The sequence below is a fragment of the Myotis nattereri genome, assembly GCF_964212035.1.
Source record: "Myotis nattereri genome assembly, chromosome: Y".
In the NCBI taxonomy this organism is placed as follows: Eukaryota; Metazoa; Chordata; class Mammalia; order Chiroptera; family Vespertilionidae; genus Myotis; species Myotis nattereri.
In genome coordinates, this window is record NC_138094.1 from 33,358,236 (window position 1) to 33,364,914 (window position 6,679).

The 6,679-nt window shown below is 50.5% G+C and overlaps 1 pseudogene across 1 annotated transcript; it reads left to right on the forward strand.

Annotated features, from left to right (window-relative positions):
- The first annotated feature begins 1,851 nt into the window (after positions 1-1,851).
- Positions 1,852-2,603, forward strand: LOC308512221 (TCF3 fusion partner-like; annotated as a pseudogene). The gene has a single exon. The product of its transcript is annotated as a TCF3 fusion partner-like (transcript).
- The last annotated feature ends 4,076 nt before the right edge of the window (positions 2,604-6,679 follow it).

A 6,679-nucleotide genomic window follows, 5' to 3' on the forward strand; every position in this document is an offset into this window, starting at 1 on the left:
GCACAGGCGCTGGTCATGTGAGCATGTGGTACAGAAGGCACCTAGCCAGGCCCAGCCTGCTGTTTCTGGGTGGGCTCCACAAAAGCCTCCTCTAATCACAGATGGGGCAGTGGGCGTCACCCTGCAAAGCCCTGCCACTTACTCAAAGCTCTGGTGTAGATAGTTGGTAGACTCAGAGGTATCCTATTATTAGCCTGAAAACCGAGATTTTGCAAGCTTAGAAACTTGACCTGACTGAAAAGAAGGAAGAAATGGTGGAACTTGAAAATGACTTCAGGTTTTCTCACTGTGCAGAATAAAGTCAAACATTGCTTCAGTTAAATATTTTAGCCGTTGTTCTCCCCACATGAACTACAATAATAATGTGCTTTGTGTTGATATTTACTGCTGTGTTGCTGACAATTACCTGGAGGAGAAGTTAAGGTGATTCAATGGCTTGAAAAAAGTTTAGCTAAATCTGATTGCAGGTCTAATTAAGCAAGTTTATTCCATATATATATATATATATATATATATATATATATATATATTTATATGGCTAAGTTGACTCGTGCATGTGTGATACATATGAAGCTCTTACTGGCGCCAATTGCATGAGTGTGTTTCAATTTGTCATTGTCAATCTGCATTTGATTGACACTGCTATTATAGAGAAAGGGCAAATAGCAGTATTATGGTATTTCTTCTAATTAATTTCCTTTCAACATGCACGAATCCATGCACCTGGCCACTGGTATTCTAATAGTGGCAAGATATCATCCGTGAATGGTAATATTCTATTGGGCAGGACATGCCAAATTGGTCGCACATATCTATCCTATCTAATAAAAGAGAAATATGGTAATTGGCGTACGACCGCTACCCTTCCCATTGGCTAATCAGGGCGATATGCAAATTAACTGCCAGCCAAGTTGGAGGTTAACTGCCAACAAAGATGGCAGTTAATTTGCATACATAGGTGCAATGCTAGGAGGCGAAAGGGGAAGGAGGGAAGAAGCCGCCTGCCCTGACTGCAATTGGAAACCCAGTGGCAGCCAAGAGCCAGAGAACCAAGCTGCTTTTGCTCAGAGAAGCCAGGCTGCCTTTGCTGGCTTCTGTGATAGGAGGACCTGGCCACCTTTGCTGGCCCTGGGCCAGTAATCGGAGAAGCTGGGTGGGGCAGGGAAGAGGCAGATGTCTGCCTCTTCCCTGCCCAGCGTGGCTTCTCAGATCACTGATCACCAGTGATGGGAGAACACCCAGAGGCGGGGCCAGAGGCCAGGCTGCATAGCTGCCTGGGGACACCATTTGGACCCCAGGGGCGAAGCAGCCAGGCCCCAGCAAGAGACCCAGAAGGCGACCCAGGTGCTGGGGCTGCATCGCTGCTGGGTCAGAAATCCGGTGCCCAGGCTGAGGAGACCCAGGACCCAGAGCTGCGTTGCAGCTGGGGCACACGATCCGGTGCCCAGGCTGAGGAGACCCAGGACCCGGGGCTGTGTAGCAGCTGGGGCACGCCATCCGGTTCGGGGGCGATGCAGCCAGGCCCGAGAAGGAGACCCAGAAGGAGACCCAGGGGCCTCCCAAGAGGAGAGTCTCCATGGCCAGATGGCGTGGTGTCGGGGCAGGAATAAAGACCCGAGGTGACTCAGATGCCTGGCCACAGGGTTAGTCCAGCCAGCAGGGCCTTTCAGTTGGGACTGGGGTGGGGGTGGGGCAGGGAGGCAAGCTGGAAATAGAGAACTACAACTCACAGGAGGCTTAGCAGCCGGGCCTGGGTGCCTGGCTGTGAAATCCAATGGGCTGTAGTTTTGCAAGCCACTTTAAACTAGAGGCTTGCAAGGTTGGAAGTTCTGCGCCTGGAGCCAGGGAGAAATGGAGCTGGGGCAGAGAGAGGGGTCCATGGCAGCCGTGGGCTTTGAGGAGTTCTCAGCACCTCCTGGCTGGGAGCTGGCGCTGCCTCCACTGAAGGTGGTCACATCCTGGAGAGCGAGCTTGAGACCGAAGTGGAGTTCCTGTCTGGGGGTCTGGGCAGCTCCAGCCTCCAGGAGCTAGAGGAAGAGGAGGAGGCAGCCTGAGGCTGGCAACAGCGGCGCCAAAGGGAACTTAATCGCAGGAAGTACCAGGCGCTGCAGGGAGATTGAGCAGGCGAAGGAGTGGGTCCTGGACAGGCTCCATCAGATATAGAGGATAACATGGAGACTCCAGCAGGAGAGGAGGTTCCTCATGAAGGTGCTGGACTCCTACGGTGACAACTACTGGGCCAGCCAGTTCACCATCTTACTGGAGGATGAGGGCAGCCAGGGCACAGATGCTCCCACCCCAGGCAACGCTGAGAACCAGCCTCCAGAGAAAGAGGGGCTGTCCCCGCCCAGGAGGACGCCAGCGCCTGCAGAAGCCAGCAGCCTGGCCCCTGGCGAGGGGCCCAGGGGTTGGAAGAGGCGGCGAGTGCCACCGGAAGGGGGCCAGGCGTGAGTCCCGCTGTCTCTGGAGCTGGCCCCCATACAGATAAAGGTGGAGGAAGACTTTGGCTTCAAAGCGGTCGAGGCTTTGGACACAAGTTGGGTTTCTGGGGGCCAGACAAGTAGCTGCCCTACCCCACCCTAGCCAGCTCCCCCTTTGACTGACCCCCCAATAAACAGACCCCATGCTCTCCTTGGCAAAAAAAAGCTTATAGAGGCATGCTTTTAGGATCAAATAGTATAAATATAGATGTAACAGGACAATAAAAAGAGAACCTGGATATGATGATCACCTGAATGCTGCCTCTGTGTCATTCCTTCGTCGCCGACTCCATCCACACCTTTGGGAACCCCCGGACCTACTGAGGCAGGGACCCAACATTCCTCTTCTTATAAGGACTTCAGTGAGATGGGCTAAGGGTCCCACTAGAACTGCCTCAATTTAATCTAATCCCCTCTTTAAAGATCTTCTCTCTATACACAGGTACATTCTGAGGTTCTGGAGATTAGGATTCTAACATACATTTTGTTGATTACCCAAATCAGCCCTTAACAACCAACATGTTTCAGAAAGGAGATTCCTACAGGGTTATTTACCAAACATTCAGAAGTATTTTTAAAAGAGCTAAGTCCCTAGCCCACTGTGCGCGCCCCTCCTGGCGAAGAGGGAAGGCCTGGGTTCCAGGCGCCGGAGGAAAACTGGTGCCAGCAGCCAGGGTAAGGGGCCCTCAAGGGGCCCCAGATTGCGAGAGGGCACAGGGCGGGCTGAGGGACCCACCCGAGTGCACAGATTTTTGTGCACCGGGCCTCTAGTATATATATATATATATATATATATATATATATATATATATATATATAAAAGCATAAGCGACATTATGAGTGGTTGGTACGATGCACACCGACCACCAGGACGCAGACGCTCAACACAGGAGCTTCCCCCAGGTGGTCAAGGCTCTCCCACAGCGAGAGCATCACTCAGCCAGAAGCCGGGCTAAAGGCTGGAAAGTGCAGCTGTGACAGCAAGAGCCTCTGCTGCCTATGTGACAAGGCTACGAACCAGTGGTGGCAGGTGGAGTGGGGCCTGGATGAGCGGGAACACAGCACCTGGCTCCAGCTTGGGCTCCTGCCCGGCTGCCTGCCGTTTCGTGCACTGCTACATCCCTCAGGAGGTGTCAGACCTAACCTGGCAGTCCCACATCTCCCAAGGTGTCCCAGATTGCGTGAGGGCGCAGGCCAGGCTGTGGGACGCCACCAGTGCTTAAATTTCGTTCAACGGGCCTCTAGTCATTTTATTATTTATCACCGATTTAGCATGGTTCTCTTCTAATGCTGAATAATTTAAAGGTATAACCTGAATTTTGGTAATGATGGCCATATAGATTTTACTGCTCTTTAGCAGTATTATTTAATGGCTTATATGAAGGGTACTAATCTCCTTCAAAATATGAGAAATATTACATCTCCCACAAACAGTACTATGTTTCAGTGCTAATTCTTTCCACTAATGTCCCTAAATGAGCCTTTCACTAATTTTCTTTGCTCACTAGCTCATCCAAAATTGAAATGGGCAGGCTGCTTGTCTATATTCAAGTGCAGAGGCATATTCTTCTTAACTACACTGATGCTATCAATACTTTCAATTTTCCAACATAAATTATAGTGAGGGTCTCAGTGTTAGATTTTAAAACATCTCTTTACTAATATGAATAAGTCACTTTTACCTTATTTCTTCACAACGATGTGCACGCTCTGATTTGGAACTTGCAATGCCTAACTCTTTGAAGTGTGCCTTCCCAACCTTGTTTTCATTAAAAACAGACCATCTGAATCCACATTGGTCACTTTTCAGCCTGTTGAGATAATGTAGACATTCCTTGGGTTATGTTGGACTCAAAGTACATAGGTTCTGGATACGTCTCCATACCCCATTTATTTATTTTTTAAAAAGTTTGATCATTTCTACGTATGTACATATATGCTTTATGGTTTTTTTATTATTATTATTCATTTACCACAAGTAAAGGTCAGGAATTGTTATCTTTCTTTTAATTTTTTTTTTTTTTTACTGTTTCACGCCATTACTGCTGTGTATGTGTACTCCATGTGAGTGACATACGTGCTTATGTAGGTGGGTTCTGACTTACGCGAATATTGCATTATATCCCACTTCAGGAACGTGTCAACAATGTAATGCGAGGAACTACAGTAATTGCATCCTATTGATTCAGTTGTAGTTATTTGGTCTCCACATTTCCTCAATACGTATATGATTGTTGGAAGCACAAGTATATCTTTATATATTTATTAGAGGCCCGGTGCACAAAAATTTGTGCACTCGGGGGGGGGGGTCCCTCAGCCTGGCCTGTGCCCTCTCGCAGTCTGGGACCCCTTGGGAGATAACGACCTGCTGGCTTAGGCCTGCTCCCGGGTGGCAGAGGGCAGGCCCAATCTCTTGGTGCAGCCCCTGGTTGGGCTCAGAGCAGGGCCCACTGGGATTTGGGGCACCACCCCCTGTCATGCACAGAGCAGGGCGGATTGGGAGGTTGCGATGCCACCCTCAGTCATGCTCAGAGTAGGGCCAATTGGGGGGTTGGGGCACCGTCCCCTGTCACACTCAAGGCAGGGTCGATGGGGAGGTGGTGGCACCAACCCTTGTCACGCACAGAGCAGGGCCGATCAGAGGGTTGGGGCACTGCCCCCTGTCACGCACAGAGCAGGGCCGATCAGGGGGTTGGGGAGCTCGCCCCCCCACCCCCCACCTGTCACGCACAGAGCAGGGCCCATTAGGGGGTTGGGGAGCATCACCCTGTCACTAAAAGAGTAGGGCCGATAGGGGAGTTGGCACAACACCCCCTGTCACACACAGAGCAGGGCGGATCAGGGGATTGGGGCGCCACTCTCTATCACCCACAGAGCAGGGCCGATCAGGGGAGTTGGGGCGCCACCACTGTCACACTCAGGGCAGGGCCGATGGGGAGGTTATGACTCTACCCCATCACACACAGAGCAGGGCCCATGGTGGGGGGTTGGGGCGCCGCCCTCTATCACCCACAGAGAAGGGCAATCAGGGGGTTTGGGCGCTGCCCCCTGTCACGCTGATCCTGGTGCAGGGAGGCCCCTCGGCTCTGCTGATCCTGGTGCTGGGAGGCATATTATCCTTTTACTATATAGAATAGAGAACTGGTTCATGGGTGGGGCTGGCTGGTTTGCCCTGAAGAGTGTTCTGGATCAGGGGTGGGGGTCTCCACTGGGGTGCCTGGCCAGCCTGGATGAGGGGATGTTTGCAGCTGGTCAAACACCCTTCAGGGTGGGGGTCCCCACTGGGGTGCCTGGCCAGTCTGGGTGAGGGGCTGAGGGCTGTTTTCAGGCTGGGACTGAAGCTCCCAACTGCTCCTTTTTTCTTTTTCTTTTTTTAATTCTGGGCCAGCTTTAGCTCTGAGGCTCCAGCTCTTAGGCCTCCGCTCCTGAAAGCAGGTATCTGGTTTGTTTTAGTTCTCAAAACTCTGTATCAACCCCAGCTCTGAGATCCCAGCTGGCTGAGGTTTTGTTTAGCGTCTATATTTGTTACAATGTTTGAAACTGCAGGCTCAGAGGCCTGCAGCAGCCGGCGGGGAACGTTGGAGTCCTCCGTCACTGAAGCAAGCAAGCCTCATGTTAGTTTCAAGCTGCCTGGCTGCCGGCCGCCATCTTGGCTGACAGTTAATTTGCATATTGCCCTGATTAGCCAATGGGAAGGGTAGCCGTCCTACGCCAATTACCATGTTTCTCTTTTATTAGATTAGATGTGTTTCTTAGAATTATCATTCAATAAAAATAAATGCCTTGTCCTTATAAAAAGATCTGGCCTTATAATTGAATGGCCTAATACATTTTAGAGTAGGGCACCATTACCAAAGTTTCTCAGAAGAACATGTGTTGAAATGAAGAGTATATCCTGCCAACCCCTACTTGAAACAAGAGCCTTAGTTGGGATCCATCATGATCCAAACAGAGACAGAAACAGTAAGAGACATGGCAGGTTTATGTTACTATATGCCTACTGAGCATGCCTCAATGCACATTTCCTGATGGTGCTATTGATCAGAATGTGCACTCACAGGACATTAGGGCCTTCATGCACAACTCCATCCTGAAACCACATGAAAAGGAGTGTATTGGACAAGAATGTTAGCAGGGACTTTACAATGCAGAGGGATTCTGAAGAAGATTGAAAAAGGTGGCAGAACCCTAGCCAATTT